Source organism: Argiope bruennichi, chromosome 4 (assembly GCF_947563725.1).
Source record: "Argiope bruennichi chromosome 4, qqArgBrue1.1, whole genome shotgun sequence".
Classification (NCBI taxonomy): domain Eukaryota; kingdom Metazoa; phylum Arthropoda; class Arachnida; order Araneae; family Araneidae; genus Argiope; species Argiope bruennichi.
In genome coordinates, this window is record NC_079154.1 from 60,195,722 (window position 1) to 60,222,802 (window position 27,081).

The following is a 27,081-nucleotide window of genomic DNA, read 5'->3' on the forward strand; positions in this document are numbered from 1 at the left end:
ATCTCGTTAAATGATTTTCTACACCTTCTAGTTTATCTGTCGCAATTTTACAGATAACAAAATCGATTGTCATTTGGACAAACAACATGATTTAAAATTTAACATTAATCGTGAAGAAGATTATGTAAGATTAAGTTTCCAACGTCAGATTTTTATTTTTCGTTTTGCAGTTGCTATTATCTAAAATTAGATGTTCAGTTTTCAAAACATTGTGGAATTTATTTTTTATTTGCTTCGAAAAATGTTAAAAGTCAAAATAGCATCGTTAAATTAACCGAAAAAAAAATTCGCAAACATTACAGAAATTTAAATATTTGTAAATGAACTTCCTTAAAATTCCGAAATGACTTTCAAATTTGCCTTCCTAATTTTCTATTTTCTACTTGGAGACATCGCATCAGAATGTATGTACATTAATAACGAACTCTTATAATTACTGCATAGTAATACAAAGTCAACTCTAAATCCAGTTTTTTTTTTTTTTTTTTTTTTTCAATTTAGATTTGCCCTTTTCTAAATTCAACAGAAAATCCGAACTCATATAACCATCGATGAAGAAATATTATTTAAAAAGTGTATAAATTCAGGAATTGAATAAATAAATATATTAAATTAGCATTTATACATGTTTCATGAGACTAATGTAAAAATGACATAGAAAGGAAAGAAGTATCTAAATTGCATCAAACACATTTGATTATTAAAATTTTCATACTATTAGCATAAATTCACTGATATATAATAATTTTTACATTTTTAAAAATGAAACTATTATATCTTTGCATTTGAAAATAATAATCAAATCTTAAAATAGACACAAAAAAAAAATTATAAAGTGAGAAAACTCGCACCTTTCTTGCATGCCCTTGAGTATTAATTATGCATTTCTTATTTCATACAATTTATATGCATGTATGCAGACAAATAAAAAGAAATCCTTAACTATTGTCTGATATTGTTGTTGATTCTTAATACAGCATTTCGAATCTAATTAACTACAGTTAATTTATTATTAGTGTTTTGACAAACAAAATAATCTGAAGTTCTCCGACGAAACCCATTATATCTTTAGAGGAAGATGGAATATCTTCATTATCGTTTAAATTAGCGCTAAATAATTTGTCTTATATTAATTCATCAATTACAATTTATTCCAATGTCATGGCATCAGTATCAAAGTTCATATAATCTTCGAAAGTGATTTCTGTTTTAAGAATATTCCAGCTTTCTAGACCAAAGAAAATGGTATAAAATCGAAGCAAAGTGCCATGTAAGCAAACTTTTTCATTACAGTAAGTCCGAAAGAATCGGAAAAGAGATCAAACATTCTAGAAATGGAAACGTCATATAAATGAAAAACATGTAAATGGTGCTTTATTCTATATATAATATTTTCAGTGAACCAGCGAGAATTTCAACAGTAGAGGGTTGCACTAAACTTAATTCGCCTAATCAATAGATATAGAATAAAAATTAAATTATGATTGAAATAACGTTCTAAAATGCAATATTATTAGTATTTTTTATTAAATTAATTGTATCTATTTTTTTGTCTTCAATTTATAAAACTTCACTTAAATACTATCCCATTAATTTTATACAACTGTAATGTCATTTGGGATAACCCCGCATATTTTTAACTACAGTAACTACAATTCTACAGTAATTAAAATAATTATCTATTTTTTTTCATTTAAACTACTGAACTTCTTACATAAATTTTTTACGTTTTAAAATGTGTAAACGTATTTTATGAAAGCCATGCAGAATTATTGTTTGTCATCAACAACAAAAATTAATCGATTAAAGAGATATTAAAATATAGTAAATATGATTTGAAATCATTCGAGTATTACCTAAGAATAAGTCATTTTTATTTACATTTGCAAAAGTGAATTGAGAATTATGAAAATCACTGTTAAATATTTCAAAATTATTTATGCAATTGAATTCATATATAAAATGTATTTTGATAAATCAACAAGCCACGTTATAGAAAAAAATTTTAAATGATTTTTTGTTCAAAATTATTTTTATTTTTATTAAATTAAATATAATACCTAATAACAACATTCTAGTTCTGCATGCATACATGAATTCCTTTTTTTACACATAATATTTAAGTGTGATATTTTTTAAAGCAAAAAAATTATAACCATTCCCCTTCCACAGTATATAGATCTGACATTTGCACTTTTCAAGTAAATTTATAATCATAAAGGTGAGCATTAATTTTTTTACCTTTATTATTATTTTCAAATAATAGTAAAAATTATAACACAAATTTATCAAAAGTTGTAATCTTTTATCTTTATAGTTAGTTATTACAAAAGTGAATGTCACTTTAATATAGGGTACAACGTTGTATTTGCAACAATCAAGTTTCACAAAAACGTAAGAGTAGAATGTAAAATAGTCCTTTTTTGATACTTTAATAAGAACTTAATTAAATATAGACTGATTGAAACTTTGACGTTTTTTTTTCCTTGAAAACTATCAAAAATATCAAAACGCAAAAATTATTTATTCGTACTAAAATTTGACAAATTGTTTTCAGTTGTACAAATGTTGTTTCTGATTTTTAAAAAAGAAATAATATTTTAGGTAAATTTTATAATAATAATATTTTCTATTATTGGGATGTAATTCAAATCAATTGAATTGCCGAATTAAATCAACAAACGGTGAAATATTTTAAAATTAATGACGAAATCAAAATTAAATTATCTTCAATTTTTGAGTAGAGACTGAAAAATAAATAATCGTAATGATGCAAATTTTAAAATATCAAATATCTTGCAATAAATAAATATACTCTTTTTTTTAAATTATTAGTATATGTTAAATAAAATATTAGACAATTTGTTATTATAAAAGGCAAGACATTTTTATTTTTTCATCAAATTTTTAGTTTAGGTTTTTTTCTCTATTAAGTGAAATGAATGCATAAAATATAAATTCATTGTTTTTTTAACCTGAAAAAGAAGCAGTTTCGAATATCCAATTTTCATTTATGCTTGATAGATTCATTTTTTTTATCTACGTTCTTAAGTTTCTATTTTTATCTACAGAATATAATTTATATATTTTATATTATGATAAGTTTAAATAAGTATTTTAGTATCAGTAAAATAATATGTAATTAACGTAATTTAAATCAGAATTAAAAGAATTGAAATACAAAAAAAAAATCCCATAATTTTTTGCATTGCTTTATTATTATTTTTACATAAAATTATTATTTTTTACATAAAATATTCAAATCATTAACTTAATTTGATTCATTGGATGCAAAGCATCAATGTATAGGTATCAATAAATTTTTCATATACCTACGCACTTCGCAGTTCTTTTCTTAAAATTTTGAAGCAATTAATATTTTAGAAAGCAATTTGCATATCTCAAAGTAGGTTCAAAGAGTTAACTTAATTCTATGAATTTAAAGAATAAACCAGAGTTAAAAATAAGTACTAAAAATTATTAGAAAATTTAGAATGAAATTAACCAAATTAGTTTTAATTTAAAAATTTAAAATGTGCTTGAAAAATTTTAATTTTTTTTTAATTTAGAATATTTTTAATAAAATATGTTTATGTAAATGAAGAACATAATTATCTATATTATTAGTTTAAAAATATTACTTCTCATCTGAGGAAAGCAGAGGCAGAATATTTCACATTAATTAATTATTTTATTTTAATAATACGAGAAATTGCTTTTCTAATGTAAATATTTATGCTTTAACGACATTTTAGAAAAATTAAATTTAGCAGTGTTTTGAAATAAAATATTAAATTTATTCAGCTTTAACTACAAAATAATGAAAAATTAAAATAATGCATTTTTATAGTATTCAAAATGTGCGCATTTTCAAAGGGCAAAAACGTATAAAATTTATATTAGGGCGTATTAATAATTTCAAAACCACGTCTCAAACAATTTTCATTATTTTAGTAAAAAAAAGAGAAAAGAAAAACTATGTAAATGCGAACTGTGTTAAGATATTTAACAATTCATAAGACTATGAATTTAAATGTCTAATAGATAATGAAAAAATTATTTATAATATCTCGTATTAAGTAATAGAATTGAAATTTACTTCATAATTTTTTTTTGACAAAATACCAAGTCTCATGAGATTATCTGCCCTTGTTTATCTCATTTTTGAGTTTTCATCAGACAATAAACAATTATTTTAATTTTGGAAGTGAAATATTTGAGATGAAGCAAAAGAGATAAAGCAACACGGTTTGCACCTTCATTTACAGATAATAAAAAATAATTTCTTGACGCAAATTTTCGCATAAATTTTTAAAGTTACATTTCGTTGAATCAAAATAAACTTGCTTTCTTAAAAATTTCTATTCTTTTCCTTCTTTTTTCTTTCCAATGTGTGGAAAATAATAAATGTATATATTAAATAATATATATATATATATATATATATATATATATATTAATGAAAGAAATGAATGAATATAATGATAATAAAAAATATATATAAAAATTTTCACATTTCAAAAGACAGGATTTTACTCACAAATTGTAAATTCAATAAATAAATAAAGAGTTGTTGACGTCAGAGGAAAAATAAATCATTTGCAATATAAAATTATATCTACCAGAATAAACTGAGATAGTATGTCAGTCTAGTAGATTACTTCAGATGATTTAAATTTTAAGAATGACATTTTATGCATTCGATAAAATTTTCCAAAATTGTTAATCTGAAGTTATAAAAAATGTCTTCAAGTTAGGAGTATTAATTTTTAGCAATTAGAAATTAATCTTTTAGCAATTTTATTTGCTATGAAACTTCTTAGAAGAAAATTATTTTTCTTATTTTACTGAAATAAATATTTTCTGATTTCTTATTTTACTAAAATTAACATATTATTTCTTATTTTACAGAAATTATATAAAAAAATGTTAGCAAGTTTAGATGTATTAAAATTCCCGCAATTAACAATTAATATATTTAACAATTTTATTTATTATCAAACTTGTTTTAACATTTTTGTTATTTTCGATTCTTACTTTTTATTATCTACTGTTTGATTCTCGTATTTGGCATTTCGTAGGCCCTAATTATAAAAGAGCCGGTTGCCGATTCTCCCTTTTTTTTTTTGTTTTGGTGACTTTCGATTACTGTATTTTTTGGTATTTTCCTACTTTAGATTGTATATGTAGGAAGATACGCAAAAGTTACAATTTTCGCAGTTTTTAAATTTTTGTTTGCATTTTTTTTTCAATTATTATCTAACAAACACTATTTTAACTTAAATTATTATCTTAAATATCGTTTCTCAAAAGAGTACTTTCTCATGTATAGCAAAGTGAAAATTTTCAAATAAATTTTCAAGATGATTTTTTTCCCTATGAAATTCATGAAATTTGTTTAAAAACGGATCATATTCATATTTTTTTTCTTGAACAGCTGCTTAAATCATAAAAGACACTTACAAATAACAACTTTTAACAAACCGTCGCAACCAGAAAATTGGTTTCAATGGTTGGTTTTTAATAAATTTTCTGTCACTTTAAGAAAGTTAACAAAAAATAATTAGAAATAAATTTAATAAAAATATTTTTGTTAAATAAATATTTTTTTAGTGTGGAGTAAAGTAAAAAAAATATTTCAACCATTTCCTAAAATTTATAATTTTTATTTTGTAATTAAAAATTTTAAAAAACTATTTTTAAGATTCCACACCGAATATTACAAATTATAAAAATAATTTTTTTTAATTCTAATTCAGAATTAAATAACCCTCCTCGTATGAAATAAAAAAAATCACCGTATTTACTGATTAACCTATAATTAACTTATGAAAATATTAAATAGAGTACTGACATCGCGAATACATAATTAAAAAAAAAATTAGCATTGTAGGAAGTAAATGAAAAAATGTCTTAAAAATTCCACCTTCTGAAGTATGAAATAAATCAAATAAAATTATTTTACGATCATTTCTAAGTCAATTTGGTTTCGAGAAAAACAGCAAAATGGATTTATATCTTTAATGGTTTTTTTCTACGATGATTTATGGAATAGCTGACAGACAATTTATAAAATACTTTAACAATGAAAATAATACGAAAAGTTTGCCATCAAGTCAAAATATGTTCGTTCTAACGAAAAAAAATTAAATAATTTAGAATAAAAATAAATTTTTTCTTCCAATTCAAAATCAAGTAAAACCAAAACAAAATCAAGTAAAACAAGTGGGATAAAAATTTCACAAAATTAAGTGATTAACCTATAATTAAGTTACGAAAATATTAAATGGAGTATTGTCATCGCGAATACATAACTATATAAAATTTAGCATATTAGGAAGTAAGGGAAAAATTGCTAAAAGAATTCCATATTTGAAGTACGAAATAAATCAAATAAAAGTTAGATAAATTATTTTATCAATAATTTCTAAGCCAGTTTGGATTAAAGAATAACTGCAAAATGAATCTATATCTTTAAAGATCTTTCTTCTATGATTATTTATGGAATATCTGATGATTTATAAAATAATTTAATATTGAAAATATTATAAAAAATTTGCCATCAAGGCAAAAGAAGTTCGTTCTAACAAAGAAAGTTTTAAAGAATTTTACTACAAACAAAAATAAACTAGGAAAATAATATTTTCAAAAAAAGCAAATACCGAAAATTTTATAATTTGTTATGAATCCTCATATGAATAAAAATAAATATACTTTTTCTGGGAACTGAATAATAATTACATTTAAAACACGAAAAAAACATGTAGTTTCAATTTTTTTTTTAATATTTTCCACTATATATTGGAATATTTCACGCAATACATCAAAATAAGAAGTAAAAAAATCCATGTCTTGATGTGGGAAGAAATATTTCAAAGAATACTTTTGAGAATTTTGTAATTGGAAATTTACTCGAGAAGCTGTGGGATGTTCCACGATGATACGTTTTTTCACAGAAAAATGTGATTTATTTCTGCGAATTCATGAAGTATTATGACGGCAACGGTTTTAATTTTCCAAGAAAATGATGGAGCGAACCCGCAAAAAAGGATCAATAAAATAAATGGGTGAGTTGAAATTTGGCATGCAGATTTCAAAATCTAAAGTTTACAGTCGCAGGAGATGTGTGGTTAAAATTAGTTAAAATTTATGAAATAATTTAAATGGGAGATAGTTTACAAAGAATATTTTGATTGATTTGATGCACTTTAACACGATTTCGACGTTATAAAGAATGAATTAAATATGGTATGAATTAAATAGCAAGATTTAAAAAATAAAAATAATAAAATAGCTAGGCATTTTTTTTTCGCATTAATATAAGGAAATAGCAATGGAAATTAAAGTATAAAAATGTAGAGGAACTCCTGCCTTTTTAAGTGCTTTTTTTAATTAATTTCGCATGTTTTATGTTTGTAAGATTGGAATTTTGCAATCGGCTTTTCCCTCTTTTCTTTCTGATATTTTGTACAATCATTGGATTCTTGATAATAACAAAATATTTTATTAATTTTAGAACATTTAATCATTAATAATCACATTAATTCTGTTTAAACGTGATTTCCCACAGATGATGTCATTGAATTCAATTTGGGAAATATTAATTTTCAGATTCCATACTATTTATTATCACAAATTTTGAAACATGTAAAAGATGACAAGGTTTATTATTACAAAAAAATATAATTTTTATCCGAAAATCCACGGGGTCGGGGAGTATGTATACGGTGAAACTGTTCCACAAATTCGCTAACAAATAACGATGTTTTATTCAATATGAAAGCGTGAACACACAAACAATAAAACACTGCCAAAGAATACACAAGAATAGCATTTTCAGTAAACACCAGCACAAAGCAGCAAACCGTTAATAACAACCGTAACTTGTGAGAGAGCTCTGTAGGAGAGAGACTTCGTATGACTATTCGTGTCTCTCGAATGTCTTCTATTCTCCACTGACTATTGGCAGAATTAATAATAAGCCAAAACTTTCCTATTTAATCGTATTATATTTGAATTATCACCTTCAAATTCATAGGAAAGTCATATCACTGACTCTCCGACCCGGTCGAAGGCACACGGATAAAGAATACTGAATGACCGGACCGCCGCAACAGTAAAATTGGAGGGAACTTTGGTTGAGTCCTAACGGCCATCACCAGCCACGGTACAACCCTTCCAGAAGGAAGTACGTCCCGTCATCGTTGGAAGGAGCCAGATTTCCCACCTATTTATGTACCCACCAGGGTGGAGAGATGCAACCACCATACCGGAAGCATCTCAAATGCATAGGAAAGGCCACATAGATAAACTTTTAATGGTTTTAGTAATTTTGGACAGATATAGTAGAACTATAAATCTTATTCAGACCTATACCTTTTGCAACAAAACTGTATGTTGAATTTAGTCTAATTTGTTCATATTCACATACAAATGGATGGATAACATAGATCAGCAATTAGATTTTTTTCTCAAAATTTGTTCAAAATCTATATGATTTGAACACAGCATAGCAAATTCCATCCAATAAGTTTATTGCGTTTTCAAAATATCGTTTTCCCGTAAAGGTCGACAAATATAACTCAAAGAACGATTCTGTCTAAAACAGATCTAAGACGATGAGATTTGATTCAGATTATATTTTTGACGATTGCAGCAATTTTCAAAGTATATACCAACGAAAAAAAAAAAACCCAGATACTTAATTTAGATCAGTTACGTTTTATACTCTTATGAAATTCCCTTGTAATCGTATAAACCATAATCGTCCAATAAAAATTTTGAGTGTATCCGTGTTCACATCCTATTTCTGACAAATGATCTGACGAAATAGTCACGCTTGCCGATTATTCCGATAAGGATATGCTGATTTTTCCAAATTCGCGGAAACATCAACTCATCAAATAGAATTAAAGTTATTGGAGTTGAAGTTGATGTGCGCTTTGAATATGTCGTTGTTTAAAGCATAAGAGGAAGTGAAATTAAATAGCCGCTCCCGTCAAAAATGCTCTCAAGACTTTTTGACTCATCGTGGAAAAACGAGTAAGATTTGCTTAATAATTTTTTTTTTGGAGTCACGCATTTTAGTAAATTAAAAAAAGTTTCATAACAAAACTTAATGAATTTCCCGTAAGAGATAAAAGGAAATAAGTTAAAAATGAATTAACGAAATGAAACAATTAGGATAATGTGGAATTTCCCTTAAGGATTTATTTGATGCTTCTAATATGTTTAGTTTTTTTCTAAGGAATTTGTTTAGGGTTTTTGAGAAGATTGATTTAGTGAATATAAATGGCATCATAAATCTAGGTTAGAGTGACTCATGGTTGGATTCAAAAAATTCACCTGATTAATTAAAACAATCTCATTTTTTTTGGTTATTTATTCCAGCTTTAGAGTAAATCCCAATTTTTAAAATAAACATTCCAGTTTTTCTCCTTTACTAGTCGCCTTTGATGACCAATTGGTTAGCCAAGAATATTTGTTTATTTTACTTCAATTAAATCTCTTACGCATAATTCTTACGAATATTTTATAGTATATTAAGAATGAAATTGTGATAAACATTAAACCCATATTATTTTAATAGCTTTAAGTTTCCATTCTGTTTACTTTTTTTACATGAACTTTCTTAATGGAGTAGAGTCATGTCATCAGAAATCAATTTATATCTTAACTATTTAAATAATTTATTTCAAATTACACATTGATTTTTGTGTTAAATGCAACTTCACTTTTGGATTCCCTGTGTCAACGAGCAGATAGCAAAATTTTTCTTCCTTAGTTTTAAGCAACGGTAGTAAATCATGTGATTACATATTCGATGAAGCAAGGAAAAACGCTTTGAATTTCATTAGAACATCAAAATGTATCAATGAAAATTATTAAAACAAATATTTTTAAATATTGTCACAATTCAGGTAAAAACTGCATCACTGAATAGGCAATTTTTAAATTTTAAAATATCGTAAAAAGCAGTTTTGCGAAATAATATTTTCTGTACTATTTTAATAAAACTCAAACTCTAGCATAGTTTTTAATTATTTAATTAAATTCAGCAGAAAATAATATATACTTTTTAGAATGGAAGTGTTTTTAATAATATCTATTCAATTATTTTGTATATAAAGCCAGCTTCTCGCTTGAGAAACAATTAAATTTATTATTGCTTTACTAGTAAAAACACCCATAAAAGATTTAATATGGTAGCAGAGCCCTATTTTTGCTCTAGAGAAAATTCGGATTCGTGTCTGTCTAATCAATATTTGATCCTGAATTTAGATATGTTGCGAGTTAAATGTGCGGACTATTCTTATCATTTTACAAAGAAAATTGAGAGAAAATTGAAAAATCTCTTTACCAAACGACTGACACATCAAATCAACGATGTTTTCGTCTTTAAGAACTGTGAGTTCAATGCCAAATAACATCACAAGCCCATAATAAATGTAGTGTTGTTGTCCATTAAGTAAGTGAAATTTATAAAAACACGTTGTAGAAAATGGTATACTAAACTGGGGAAATATCAGATAAATCTTGGCACAAAGGATATGAAGATAATAATGAAATAATCTAAAAATATAGAGTTTAAAGTTTTAAAAGTAAAATGATATGTTTGAATATCTCTTGCTTCGCATTCACACTAAACCTACCGCCAATGATCAAATGACCGTTTTGCCAATAGCAGTTCCAATGTATCGGTAAAATGCCGGTAGGTTTAATGTTAAGATAATATGAAGAATGGAATAGGATAAATATTGGATATTCTAATCAAATAATCCAAATACAGAAGTCTATATTTTATCAATAAAATGAATAGTTTTGATGCCTTTAGATTTACGCGATGAAAACAGAAATGCGATTGCAGAATTTTGGATTTCAGTCCAATTCTGATCCAGCGTAGACAGGGAATTCGCTCAATCGGCATAATAATACAATGTAGTAGTCGGAAGTAGATGCAATATATCGTTCAAAATGTGAAATAAGGGAATTATTGGAATACGGTACTGAGGTTTAAAATAAGAATTTAGAGGATTGGATTGGTTATTGGCGTTTATTGATGTAAGAGTCATATTTGGATACACTCCTCCAAACATATGGTGATCAAGAATTTAGTAGAATTGTTGAAACGTGACACTAGTCTCCGTATAGAGATGTGAGACACGGATTTAGGAAGGTTGATGAAATACGTTCTTAACAGATGTTCGAAATATGAAGATTCCAACCTGATAATCAATATCAGAGTTAACCTAATCAAATGAACCGCTTTGAAACTTTTCGTTTCTCATAATAATATAAAAGTAGAAATTTCATTGAAGAATTTTAAGTTTGGGATCTAATTCATTTAATTTTGAATGGGAAGCTACATTTCTCTAGACGTATATAAATGACGACAAAAGACTACAGAAATTGGTAGAGTAATATTATAGCTGAATATGACCATGAACTTTTGTTAAAGACTCAAAATAAGAATTGGCATCTTGGGAATTTTTACGTTTCACCTTCTAATGTGACAATAGAAATTACAAATGAAGAATTACAGAGCGGAGATTAAATTTCAGTTTTGGATTGGATGCGGGACTATTGATCTTATATCGTGTATAATTAGCAAATGAATGTTGAATAAATTATCAGGATAACTAATTATGACCAAATCTTCTATTAGAAGTTTTAAATAAAAATTTGAGATCTTTGAAATGTTTTATATTTTATTTGATAATATGATAGTAGAAATATAAGTAGAGTTTTGTTTTGAGATTAAATTTCTGTGGCGAATTCAAATATTTTGGGTTTTATGCAGTGCAAGAAAAAGGAAGCTTCTTTTTAAATAAAACATTTAATTTATTTTCACGTTTCAACACATTTTAATTTATATATAAGTTAAAATGTGTTGAAACGTGACCAGTTCTTCTTTCCACTTTTGCACAACAATTATTTAAGAAAATATTGTATTAACAAAGTCAACATAATGAAACAAATATAAACCTGACCAATTATTCATGGCTAAGTATTGATATTATCCTAGAAATTCGTAATTCATAGAGTCCGTGTATTTCTTTTATAAATTTATGTGTTCTGCAAATAGACTAATAACACTTTTACACAAATAGGCTGATAACATTTTCAATCTTTTCCCTACGGTTCTGCATTGACCAGTAGTTCTAGGTAGCTGCCTAGTCAGAATTCCGTCCTTGCTAAATTTCCTTAATTTTGAATGGGAAACAATTGATCTTTCAATGTATTTAACTTATGGCAGTCACGCTGACGAAACTAGAGAAATGGAGTTATCCTGGAAGGACAGGAAGGAACTTGACTAAGAAAAGTATAAAATATGCTGTCCTGATTCTTAGGTTTGAGACTGAAAATAAGAAGACATTTATATAATAACAAATAATTTAGGTTAAGAATAACTTAACTCATGATATTATACATTCCAATAATAACTCATGCATTGCATAAATTCGGTTATAAATCTGTCTGAAGTTATAAGAGAAGAAAGAGATTTCAAACCGATTTCCGAAAAGTGCTTCCAAACTCTCATAAATACCCTCTGATACGCTCTCAGCGACATGCCCTCTCAATTTCCTGACAAAATCCCCATTTAATCCATCGAAACAAAGGAAGGGAAAAATCTCGAGAAGTCCTCAAACCCGAGGAAAGGCTCTCTACAATTCCGAAAAGAAAAACCAAAGACATCGTGTTGCTAAGCAACCGAGAAAGGAGCCCCCCCCCCCTCCTTGCCTAAGTTGATGCTTTTATGACATATCGTTTGAATCGTCGCTTTCGCTCACGATATAAAAGTCTAATTCAATGTTGAAAGCATCTTCCAGCAGACGCCAGGGTGGTTGTTTTAATGGAGAAATTCCTCTTCCTTCTTTACGAATGGAGAGAGCGAATTTGCAAAGACAAAAGACGGGTTGCTGCATTTTTGGGTGGCGAAACACGATTAGGCACGTCCTCAGAGAACTTGCTAAATTAGTTTATTTAAATTTTAGGCGGGGGAGTATTTTTGTTGGAAAGGGAATTCTGTGTTAATCCACGCGTAAATCTGATTTGCAATAAGTTCAGATGTGAGAGCAATTTGTTCTGGAGAAATAGGTTTAAGTAATGGGTTTATCGAAATGTTAAATCATATTTTTGGATCTGAAATCTTTTCTTCAGGTTCCGCTTTCACTTTTGAATGTCGCTTAAATAACCGTGATTTTGTTTGAAAATAAATGTTTTGATGGAACTGGAAAAATGTTATTTGATTCTCATGGTTTAATGGTATGTCAATAAGTATATATTTCAGATTGCAAAGATTATCTTTAAGGTGGAAATGAAAATCACTTATTCTTCTAAAAAAACTGGTTTAAAGAGTTTTCATCCGAATTTATTAGCGTATAATAGAAGGATGCCATTTGTACGTTTATTTGTTTTCGCTATTATAAGTTGTAAATGATGTGGGCCTCTTAGAAATTGAGCCCGGTACAGACATATTGATTTTAGATCATCATTTGTTTTGATAATGCTTTTACCAGAAGCAGAATAAGCAATGCAAACAATATCCCGACCTAGTCAGAGGCCATGCTATAAACGTGATGGGGCAGCCGAAGTACAACCCCGCCTAGCAAGAAGGAACAAACGATACTTGATGATACTGGACATTTGCAAACAAAGGACTCTCTAGAGAGAGCGCTTCGGTCTTTTTTACTTTAGGATTGGTCTTTTAGGATTTACTTTGAAGATTGGTCTTTTTACTTTAGGAGAGAACTGAAGACTAGAGCTTTGACAAAATATCCTTAATAAAAGATTTAATGACTGAAATTTTTAAGAACTCTTCGACGTCACGAGACCTCCAATTTCTTGGCCATCCGAGTCTGTTCTCGCCATAGTGCACAGGTTTTGATCGCGTGATTTATAGAGCCTTCTTCGGTGTCACACTAACAAATCGAACTTTTGTCAAAGAAATGGCTTTGATGCAAAGAAAATATACCATGTCCAGTATATACTTGGTTAAGATAAAAATCACCCTCAATTCGGTTAACAGAAACGATTTTAAAATGTTGATAAGGAAATTTCAGCATTATCACTTTTTTTCAGTATAGAATTACTAACTTATTAAATTCTGTACAATTGTACTACTTAGTACAATTGAATAAATATTCTACTTTGGAGCAATTTCCATTTACAGACGTATAACATTACTCCGTATTTACTTATTTTACGTATAACATTACTCAGAATTGTTGTGCAATAGAATAAAACCTTGATTTGGAATAAAACGACTGAAAATGCCAGACACTTTAAATAATAATAATAATTGGTTGAAATCTACTTTTATGTGCTTCTTCAGTTCATCGCCAATACGACAACACAGACTAATAAATAGAGTATTTCTTCTGGCAGCTCTATTGCTTATTTGTAAACTAATGTTTGGTCTTGTTGAGTTATAGCCTGCCTGCTAGTTTGGTTACTTGGCATCGCTGGCATCCTCATGTATGTATTTGGACATGTCAAAGGGGATATTGATCAATAACATTTAAATTTCGGAACATAGCAACATTTCTACGAATAGATATGGGAGGGCTAAAATGAAAACGGTTTAATTCACATTTATTTTATTTTCCAAGTGGTATATTGTAATTACCACTTCCAATATGAGATAATTATTCCAATTATTATTTCCAAGATAAGATATATTGTAATAAATTGGGGAATAAAACTATTATAATTTAATGTGGCGAGGAAATAATCTTGAAAAAAATTTATCATATAGAATTTTCTTGAATTTATACAATGTTTACAATCTTAAACTAAACTTATTTTTTGAAAAAGTGACTTATATCATTGAACGACGAATTATTTATAGTGACGAATATTTTGAAAAGTGACTTATACTATTTTAACTCTTCGGTATAATATCATGTATATAAATCATCTTGGTCATTTTTTTTTATCAAAGCCCGAACTCTACTTTTTAGTATCAACAAGGTAAAATATTTTTAGGATCATTCGTCCTAAGCATAATATAACTGCCAGGTCTTGGCGTGTTAATGCTAATTTCAAACAAAAATATTTTTGCCAACATTTGGCAACAATCTGATATAAATAGTAGCCAAATACTGGCGTCTAATCTTGGAGCATTAGTAATGATGCCGTGCTAACAGAAAAAATATATTTTCTTGAGATTAACATGAATCAAGGTAGGTTATAGGTATTTGAAATCTTTCAGCAGATGATGGTCCTTGATTATATATGTAATGCTATTTTAAACTCTTATTTTAAACCAAATTAATTTCCAAAACTTTATCTTAATTTAGTCCATAGTGAAATATTCTCTTATTTCTGGATCTCATTCCATGGATGAAGCTGTGTAAAAACTACTGCGCAATCAATCTACGTATCAAATGAAAGTGATCCCTTCGGTGCCCTTGCCAAGGTGTCAAAAGTCAAAACGTGTATTGAATTGGCGCGTGGCTGCTGCGCCTTCTTGTAAATAATCATGCCTGCCTTCCAGGAGAAAATAAAACGAAATTAAAGATAGAACGTCTCGTCTATGTCTTCAAACCTGCCTTCTGCTTCAAACAAAAAAAAGCATTACATGTATTTAGTGGCAATAGCTTTTCATATTAAATAAAAATTAGCGAAATCCGTACATCTGATATCTTTCTTAATGGTTTTGACTAGGGAATTTTATTAAGGCATTTCTCCACAGAGAATGCACAGTGAAGTAATGTTCAGTCTTTTTTAGATTTTCAAAAAAAGAAAAAAAAAAAGATTAAAAGCAGAAGACATTGATTAAGTATCCAAGAGTCACTAAATTTTATATTCTTTGGTTTTATTAGTTATTTTAATTATGTAAATGATAGGGAAACAAATGATCGCCGAAAGCTTCTAATCTATTTTAATTTCAATTTAAAGTAGTATTGAAATCATTCTGATATTAAGTTTCCATTCATTTCATTTGTATTATTAAATTACATTGTTTTTGGTGTTTTTAATTTTTTTTAATGTATCATTCTTTTTCTCCAATTTTGGAATAAATGAAAAACATTTATTTACAAAAAGTTAAACGCATGCAAACAACTATTTAATTCACATTCATCTTCATGATAAACTGAAATCGAAATAACTGAGTAAACTTAATTTATATCACAAAATCAAACAAACGCTTCCAAACAACAAGTAATAGTTTCGCATTGGAAAGAAAATTAGAAAAACAAACGGCGGGAGAAAAAAAAATATGGCTGAAAAAAAAATCGTTTGCGTGAAGCGAAATTCCCGTAGATTTATCACCAGTAGATGGCGTTGAGGTAAAACATTTCTCTTCAATTTAAAATAAGAGAAATAACAGAGAAACGCAGGAAAGGAAAAGGAATTTTTGGCTGCCTTCATTTAAATAAACTTCCGTTGGTTGTAGAAGACTTTAATCACAATATATCACCAGCGCAAAAACTCGTATTTCCAGAAAGAAAATGTTTCCAGGCGGGAAAAGAAGATATTGAATTTTTATTTTATTTTATTTTATTTTTTGGTGCAAGTTTATTTTTAACTCTCTAGAAAGCGAATAAAGAATTTTTCGTGCATTTTTCTTCTTTTTTCAGTTTTTTCTCTCTCCACCCAACTTTTTTTTACAAACGAAAAGAACATTTGTATCGCGAATGAGTAATTAATATAAGTTCATGTGAGTCTCGTACTGTGCCTTGAAAAAAAAAAGAAAGGTAAGGTATACAGGGCAGGGAATAAAAATGGGATATTTTAGTTCCATTTGAATAGAACAGGAGTGTCGGAGACACGTTATAGGAACCACCTGCATTGGAATCCGTCTGAATATATGCATGTACATTCTTTTCAGAATTTATTGTAGTTTTTCATCTTTTTGATGATATTTCAACTTTCTTTCAAAACATGACCGACTTTTAGCATTTTTCATATCAGTATCGACTGCGTTAGTGTTACTAGACGGCGTCTTTTGTGTTCCTTTTATAAAAAGATTTGCTGTCTTGAAATGAATGGAAACGACATCTTTGTGAATGTTATACATAATCGACTGGTTATTTTTTAAAAGTATTAATTTGAAGCATCAAAAGCAACGTTGTAGCCAGATTCAAAATTGATAATTTATCATATAATGTAATAAATATAAAAAAAAGCATTTAATCTTTTGATTAATTTTATTAAAAACAATTGATATTGATCAATTATACTTGAAAAATAATTACATTATTCCAATTAAAATTCATAGAATTTGCATAATTTTACAATTTAATAGAAAATTAGGTAAATAACGTTTTTTTTATCGACATAAATGTACCAGCAAACCAACGATTTGTGGCAACGACTTAATTTGCCCAGTTTGAAGTCCTTCCTGCAGTTATATATTATATTATATTATCATTCAAATGGAAGTAAAAACCAACCGCTGTTTACTAACCATGAATAATTTAGCATTTTTTTTTCATGCAATATGCTTGTGAAATATAAAATTGTGTTTTAAAGATACAGGTAAAACAGGGCAGATTTTAAATTTCTAAGACGAAATCAGATTGTGAAGACAATTGTTAGACAAATGAAACATTTTGCCACTGATCTAACTTTCCCGCTACAACTTTTTGAAATCGCTTCAACTTTTGAAGATTTGATGCTCACTAGGTATATGGTATATGGCACTAGAATATGAGTATAATTGGGCCATCAATCCGTGATCGCCTCATTTTGAAGTTGAAACTCAATGAGTTGCTATTATTTCATAATAATCTTATTAGAACATAAACACCGTATTCAACAAAGTACCACTCGATTTAGGTTTTATAACGAATCGACAATTTTTATGAGCAATTTAAAAAAATAATTCGAATAGTAATTGGTTAACAAAGAAAAGCAATGGCACAATAAGTTAAATTACCGTTTTAAATACTTTTCTAAACATGTTGTTGTTGTTGCTTATCCCCTTTGGTTTGAACACCAATTCAAACAAGTCTAAGAGATCGGGAAAAGAGAAGTTCAGTAGCTTCTTGAAGGTAAAGACTCCTGAGCACCCGAGGGTAGAAATCTGACTTTAGCTCAAATGCAGAGGACACTCACACACTCACTTGAATAACCCCTTTTTACAGGGGGACTCTTTCACACACCTCATAGATAGTTGTGGTTGTTTCTTATGGACAAGCCCGCTGTTACGAAGACAGTGATTTTAAGCCGGTAGGGGAGCGTCTCTTGTTTTTATAGTAGCGCCATCTAGGGCCAAGAGAACGACATAGCTTCACACACGTCACAACCCTTTTTACGGGGTGCACTTCATTCATGCATTTCATTCACTCATCCACAGATCGTAATTTAGACCTGAATCAGAGAACGATCACCCCTGATCCAGTACCCCCAGTGTTATTACTCTCGACTTGGAGGACTTTGTGACCACGACAGATTTATACGCGCGTCAGCCACCAAGCATGCGGGGAATCTTCGGCCGGCGGAGTTCGAACTCGCAACCTAAGGGACGCGAATCCTACGCCAACCAGGCTATCCCGGCCCCTCACAGATAGAACACAGGGTAATGAACAACTTGCCCGAACCAGGAGTCGAACCTGGGATGCCAAGATCACGGGAAAAACTCGCTATCTTTAGGCCAGGATGCTGACTCTAAACATGCTCCAAAATGAAATTGCAAGGGTCTTATTATGCGCAAAAGGACAAAAAAAATGACAAGAATTTGATAAGATAAAAACTATAAAAAAATTTCTTTAAAGGCTATTGTTCTGTACTTCCTATAAATATCTAAAATGTAACAATATCTCTGTCACTTGAAGAATCTCTTCTATTTGAATATTGTTATTTAACCAGTTTGTTTTTAAAAGTAAATAAAGCACACTGAAATTTTCACAACAAACATATTTATTTATTTCTACAAGCAACCAGAGTTATTTTTAATGTTGATTAACCACTGATAGACTCATAAAATTCACTTAAAATTCTATCAAGCTGCAAATTGTCATTTCATAGTCAACAAGAAAAGAAAGATACCCCTTAGAGAATTTTTCTTTCGTAAAGTATACTTACACATTTTCTTTTGGAAAAAAAATGCTAATACAATTAGCATTTAACTGCCCTAATAATTCAATACCAGCTGATCACCTATTTTCTACTGATAAAAAAAATAAAATTACCAATCAAAAAGACATCCCATGTCAAATGCCAGGCACCTACAACTCGGCCCAACCTCCTTCGCTTCCACATCAGTTTCCACGACAACGGCAGTTTGAGATCCAGCTACGGTTACAGTGTCTTGTTGCAAGGCAAACCGTTTTACTCTTTTTGTCTCGGAGGGCAGTACGGTTAATTCGGAACATGTCACAAACTTGAGTTTGGGCACCTGAGGGAATGTTGTTCAGCGAACAAGTTGTCACCGATCCTCAGGGAGAGATTTGTTTTGTTTTTAGACGAACTTTTTGCCTTCACTTCTCTTCAGCTCCCCCCATTTTGCCCGAGGTACTTTGGGTCCTGTCACGGAGATCTTCCGTGCTGAAGAATATTGAGACTTCTCGGCAGTGAAACGATCAAAACAATTTACCGCCTTCGATAAATTTATATATCGAGAAAGTGCATGGATAATGTTTTCTCGGAGAGTCCCCAAATCTCTTTTCTAATATACAAGTAGTGTTCGCACCGTTCTGGTGATGGTAATGGATGAACTCGAAACTCTGGAGGACAGTAAGAAGAAATTATACATGCGAACATTGAAGAAATTCTACTGCGGACAATTTTGCAAAACGTAATAAAAAAGGTTCTATTTGTATAAAAGGAAAAAAATATATTTTATCAGTAACATCAAAAAGTTTTGAAGTCAGTTTAACAATACTGCCTTATGTAGATGACATAAAAAGGAATTATTGAGTTAAATAAACATAAAAGTTTTTAAATATATTACATATTTTTGATAATTTATTGAGGTATTTTTCTTCCTCGAATACAATATATAGAGAAAGTATAGTAATCATCAAAAAAGAAAAAAAAATTGAACTTGAGATTTGGATGAATTTTCACGGACACACTTTCAGAGTTCAAAAAACACATTTTTGGAAAATGCCAGTCTGTATATCTGTTCGTGACAAAGACAACTCAAAAACGCTTTGAACTAAACGGAGGAAATGTAGTATACCTTCTTTACACCAAATATGTAGATTTCTATCAAATTTTGAGTAAAATCTGTTCGGATAGATTTCGTCTGTCCGGCTGTTCGAATATAAGTTAAACGATAATTAAAAAGAAAGAGAGCTATATAAATAATATTTCATACACAGACTTAACATCCATTGTATAAACACATATCAAATTTTTTAGCCAAATCCAACAGAAGGTTCACCATATATCGATCTGCACTTTCAGAAACATCTAAACGCGATAACTCAAAAATGCATGGACTTAAAAATATCAAACTAGATTTTGTGACTACGGTTGTAGTTTAGTGTCAATTTTTTCGTTTCTATCGTAAGAGAAAAACATGTCTTAAACGCAAATTCTATTTTTGGATGCTATTAACCACACGGCAGGGATTAATCGCCAAAAAACTCGCCAAGGATGACAGGATAGATTCAGTAAAAATGCTAAATCCAAACCAAAAGTTAATATTTCTTTAACTGTTATACGCCAATGCCATGGTGTTCTCTAACATTATTAGAAAGTATGTAAGAAAGTTTTGCGAAGATCACTCATGGTGGTTTATTTTCTCATTTATGGGGAATTATTGCCATCGTTCAACGCGTTTGCTACCATGATTCATACTTGTGATTTGGACTATCTAATTGGATGACTTCTTTTTTTCATATGTCTTAGCAGCAATAGAGATGATGATGTCGTGTTCGCGTTACCACGGAAAGGGGGTGCAGTAGCTTCTGAGGGTAAATACCCCTGAGCACCAGAGGGCATAAGTCTGACTTCTAGCTCATATGAAGATGAAACTCACACATTCGCTTGCACAACCCCTTTTTACAGGGGGGGCACATTCACACACCTCACAGATAGAATGCAGATGAAGAACAACCATGCCCGAACCGGGATTCGAACCCGGGACGCCCAGATCACGGGGAAGATGCGCTACCGCTATGCAAGGACGGCGGCAGCAATTAAGATAGTTATGTAATTAAATAGTGGATTTTATTCACGAGTGGATCACGGAGCAGTTAATCTGTTAAAATATCTACCTTCATATCTTGATAAATTTCCAAATTTTTAAATTCCCAATCTCCTCCTTCCCCCTCCCATTTTTTTACGTAGTCTGTCTCTCTGTAGAAACGATTACTAATAAAATTGAATGCGTTAAGGAAATTTGTATGCGATATTTGCATAAATTTTGCACCTAGTTCATTTTGTTCGTGAACTGTTTGTTGGTGCTTGTTTGAGAATGGTAACTCATAAACATACTAAGGCAATTAAAAATTGGAATGTTGAGAAATTTAAACTTTTAATATTTATATATTCGTGATGACAAAAAACTATTTTGAAATTTGAAGAACTTAATTATTAGACGAGTGAGTTTTTTTGACAAGATTTTATTTGATACTTGGAGGATCAATTTGTAGTAAATTTGGTAGGGAAACAAAACAAAAAACAAACAAACAGAGGAAGCGGTTTTTTCCAAAACCTTTTCGAATGTTTTTCAGTAAAGATCTTATCCCTCTTCCTCTGCATAAGACCTTGGGTAAAGCCGTGAATATATGGTATGGTACTGGTGAATGACAGCTACAAAATACAGATCTTTGGCGAATATTTTTTTTTTTTTTTACTGAATCTACCATGCTAAAACGTATTTTGGAAGCTATTTTCTGGATGATTGAAATCAAAATATGACATGAAACTACTGATGGAGTCACAAGATAACATATGCCTCATTTCATTGGTTTAAATTATTGTACAACGATGCATGTGAAAGTATCCAGTTTCATCTGCTTAGTTCTTCGTATTTTGTAGTTATCGAGTTACCTGTATTCAAACAACGAGACAGACAGACTTTCTCTGAATGGGTTTCGTTCAAACTTAGATAAAGATATATAAATTTAGTCGTAATTTTATACACCAAATTTCAACCGTTTTAGCTCAAAGTGTTTTTGAATTTTCGTGTTTATGAACAGACAAGACATAATGGATTCAGAGCGATCCGAAACATGAAGATTTGTCAAAATCTTTAATTCGAATTATTTTTGACAATACTTCTTCCATACTTCACACACGAGAAAGTAAAAATGTCGAGAGATTTTATCATATTTACAATAATTATATAAACTGAAGAAAAAAAAGTAGAAAATAGTTTAACTTTTTAGGCATAATGATATAAGCATGTTTAAAAAATATTTCTGAAAATTAATAACGGATTTTTAAATTTGGTTTTAGTTTCTTAAATTCGCTTTATAACAAATAATATTTAAAATTTTGATTTCATAAAAATATGAATAAATTTGAATTTCTCTTTGAAATTCTTTCTTATGTAAATATGGACAAGACACCCTTTTTTTTTCAAAGGAATCAAATATCAAGTTAAAGTTGTAGCGCTCGGGATTTTGATACAACTTGAAAATTCTTCGTAGCTGAAAACCGAATATGGTATAGAAAAGGAAAAATCAATCATAGAATTTAAAAGATGAAGCGTTTTTTAATTCTGAAACTCATAATGGATAGGAAATCTGACATACATATACAATAAATCTTTTCTTTAAATCTGATTGCTTGCCAGTTCTTTACTAGAAATATATATATATGAAGAAATTTGTGAAAATCACAGAAGAATTGCCGAAAACAATTTCCGAGACAATTCGGAAACAGTTCAAATAAGAATACTCAGAAAGAAACTCATGAAGTTGCTACAAGTTAGAAATAAATGTTCATGAAAAAAAAATGTGCTTTTGTAATATTTATCTCATATTATATATGGAATTTAACACATACGCGATAAACAATTTCTTTAAAATTGATTGCTTGACACATGCTTGCAAAACTTTGTATAAGTGTTTATGAAATGGATATTCCAAATAGGAAAAATTCAGTACTATTCAAACAAGAAAGCTCAGAAAGAAAAGTCACAAAGTTGCTATTACCTTGGGAAATAAATGTTTATGAGCAAATGTACTTTATTAACATACATCCCATATCATATATTGAATTTGATATTCATGGGATCAATTTTTCTTTAAATCTGATTGCTTGCCATATCCTTACAAAAAAAAAATAAGTATATAAATAAATTTGCAAAAGTCACAGAAGAATTGCCAAAATGTCTCGGAATCTGTTCAGATAAGAATGCTCAGAAATAAACTCACAAAGTTTCTACAAGCTGCGAATAAATGTTCATGAGAAAATGTGCTTTTTTTATTACTAAATTCATATAATATATGAAATATGACATTGCGATAAATGTTTTTTTTTAAGTTAAATGCTTGACATGCGCTTGAAAAAATTTGTAAATGTGTTGGTGAAATAAAAATTCCGGACAGAAAAAATACCAAAACTGTTCAAACAGGAAAGTTCTGCAAGAAAACTCACAACGTTGCTGCAATTTTAGGAAAAAAAAATGTTTGTGAGGAAATGTGAATTCATATCATATATGGAATTAGGCCTATAAATGATAAAACATTTCCTTATATTTGAGTGCTTGCTACATCCTTTCATTATACTATGTATATAAATAAATATGTGAAAGTTGTAAAAGAATTGCCGAAATGTCTCGGAAACTATTCATATAAGAATGTTAAAAAAAAAACTCACCACGTTGCTATCATTTTGGGAAAAAATGGTTGTGAGAAAATTTGGTTTAATATTCAATTCATATCATATATGGAATTTGATATACAAACGAAATATCCTGTCCTTAAATTTGAGTGCTTGCTACATCCTTTCAAAAAATATGTATATGAATAAATTTGTGAAAGTTACAAAAGAATTGTCGAAATGTCTCGGAAACTATTCAGATAAGAATGCTCAGAAAGAAACTCATGAAGTTGCTACCAGTAGAGAATAAATGTTCGCGAGAAAATGTACTGTTTTAACCTTCATATATGGAATAATTTCATTAATATTTACATACACGATAAATCCTTTCTATACAGTTGATTGTTTGACATATGCTTGAAAAAATCATATACGTGTTCTTGAAATGAATATTCCGAAAAGGAAAAATTTAGAAACTGTGAACAGGAAGAATTTGGAAGCTATTCAATCGTGAATTTTCAGAAAGAAAATACAGCAAGCCGCCATCAGACCGGAATAAATTTTTTGATATAAATTTGTTAAATGTGTTTGAAAAAGCGGGAACATCTCAATTTATCTTTGATCAATAATTAGTGAATACTTTATCATTAAAAAATATAAAAGAGACAAATACAAAAAAGCAAAGTCTTCGCTGCGCCTTAACACACCGAAGTTTGCACTTCTAGGAAAAGAAATTAACACTTTTCGTAATCTTCCCAAAGCAAAGATTTCTTTGTTGAAAAAAAAAAGATATCGAAACCTACTAAGCATGACAAAACCCACGTTACATCCTTTGACGACTTCGGTTGAACGGTTTTTCGCGATCTCTCCAACTCAGGTGTGAACGGTGCCGTTCTGGAAATTGAAAGCTCCACCGCTGCCAAGAACCGCCCTTTCGGCACAAGGCACTTTGATGCGCGCTGTTTTTCTCATGGGATATGCAATCTGCAGACGCCTCGGGTCCACGCCCATGTCTGGAAAACCATTCCGCCAGAAAAGCGAAAATCAATTTTTAAATGCAAGTTTTTGTTCTTCTGCGCGAAATTAGCGAAAAGAAGAAAGATAATGGCATTTCACCATAGACTTGAGCAAACAATGGAAAAGTCTTACTATTTGCAGAAATCATCAGCGTTTTCTGTCTGTCTGTGCTTGCATTCTTGGAGAGAGGGGAAGGCAAAACAAATGATTAAGTCAGTTTTGTGAAGAAAGGGGGGGGGGGAGCTTTACTTATTTAGCAATACAGTAACTCCCATTTCCGCTTGCTTTAATAGCGTTTCCTGCTTTCGAATGCGTTTCGAGAAATTCGCAAAAGCAGTGGTGCCATGCTGTTGAATAACCAACTTCGTTCTCTTTTACGCTGCTTAAATATTTTATTTAATTATTCGATTATTTTTCATTTATTCTTAAGTCAAGGTTAGAAAAGTATTTTGAAGGAAATGAAGGTATGAAATAAAAAAGAATTCAGTAATATATCATTCCATCTTCAAACTGAACTATGCAAAAAGAATAGAAATTTTCATTTATATTAATAATAAAGCAGAATGTGTGTGTGTCTATGCATCTTTCCCCCTGAATGTTAGCACAGGACGCACTACAAGACCTAGAACTACAAAATATGACATAGATATATTTTGGACGGTAGAAATGCGCACCTAGGAGTGATTAAGTTTGGAATTTTAATTAGAATATGAATTTATTTGAATCGGAGCTAGATTTTGGGCATTCTACTGAATAACTTCTAAAAATAATATAGCACACACACGAAAAAAGAATTCTACATTATCTTAAAATACAAAGCATTATCTTTTCACTGATATCAATTTACTGCAATAATTTTTTTGTCTAGATCTAATTATATTTCAAAAATGTTTTAAGTCTATTTTACAACATTATTTTGATTATTGTAAATGAAATTGAAATGAATTTTAGTTACTAATATTTCACCTTGGGTTGTTTTTTTCCCAGTTGTTGATGGTCAGTTAATTGGATGTGGATTCGACTTATTTTTCAATACTGAATAAATTTCTGTTTCAAAACATACTTTTGATAAAATTATTGATGCCTGCGACAGATGAAAACTATCTTTCAACTTCAAAAACAAGCGATGCGAAAATTGTTTAAAGTTCTTACATTTTTAAGTATTTTTATATTATTTTTGTGTTTATTGAATCAGCAAAGTTTTTTTAATGAATACATTATGTAATTTATTACTCTGATTGACTACATAAATAATGGAATAGATTCTCTTATACATATAAAACTTCAATGCGAAAAATCTATGCTTCAGAAAATGAGAAATGCCTTACATTAATTACAATGTTACGAAATCCGCAACTTTAAGCCAAGAGACAATCCGTGAAACTCCACAGCAGAAGCTAAAATGGGATCACTGCTATGATGAATATCATTAAATAATAATCATGAGTACTTTTTTTCCGATGATGAATATCATTAAATTTTTTATAATCATGAGTGTTTACTTGCCAATAGCTTTTTTTCTTGCAGAATGCAAAAATTTTACAATTCTTTTAAGAGAAGCTTACTTATTTACCCCAGTCTCAATATATATGCATACGATGAATACATATTCAGGAATAATTATTATTCTTGTAGATCAGTAAATAATTGAAATAAACTGCAATTATTTCTAGAAATAATGCGATTAATTTTCCGGATCTAACTTAAGACATTAATAGAAGGAAACATAAGAAATGTGGTTTCCACTTTCAACAGTGATAACTGTATTATGTTTCTATTTCTTGGGTTTCGATCCAAAAGACAAATAGTCGGTGGAAACTTCCAGAGCAGTCTGCTCTTTCGATATAGCAAATGAGTATTTTATTGTTTAAGAGAACAGCCGTAATTTACCGAACTCGAGGAACAGGATAAGGTTTACATCTCTTTCTCTTTAAAAGGAAGAAACTTCATTTTCTTTGTCACGAACTTTTTTTATACTGAGTTTGAGCACGATTAGCGGATGATAGATAATGATATAGTTTAAAGAAAACCACGGAATGATAGAAGATAGGATTTCTTCCGGTTTCGACCGAAAAGACTAAAGACAGCTCAATTTTCTGCTGATAGAAAAAGGAACCGTGGGGGTGGATTCCAACCCCCACCCCAATCTTCTTCCCTTCGAAATTTACTCCGCTTAAAGCCTGCCATCAAATAGAAACCCCATAACTCGTTATACAGACTTAAAACCATTCCTTTATTATTGCGTCTCCGTCTTTGTGCTTTCGCATTATTTGCTTTCACTACTTTTATTATTTTTTTTAAGAAAAGAACACAGACTGGTATTCTTTTTTTTATTTTTTCACTGGACGATAATGGTCCAAAGTGAATAGATAGACGGACATCAAATACAAG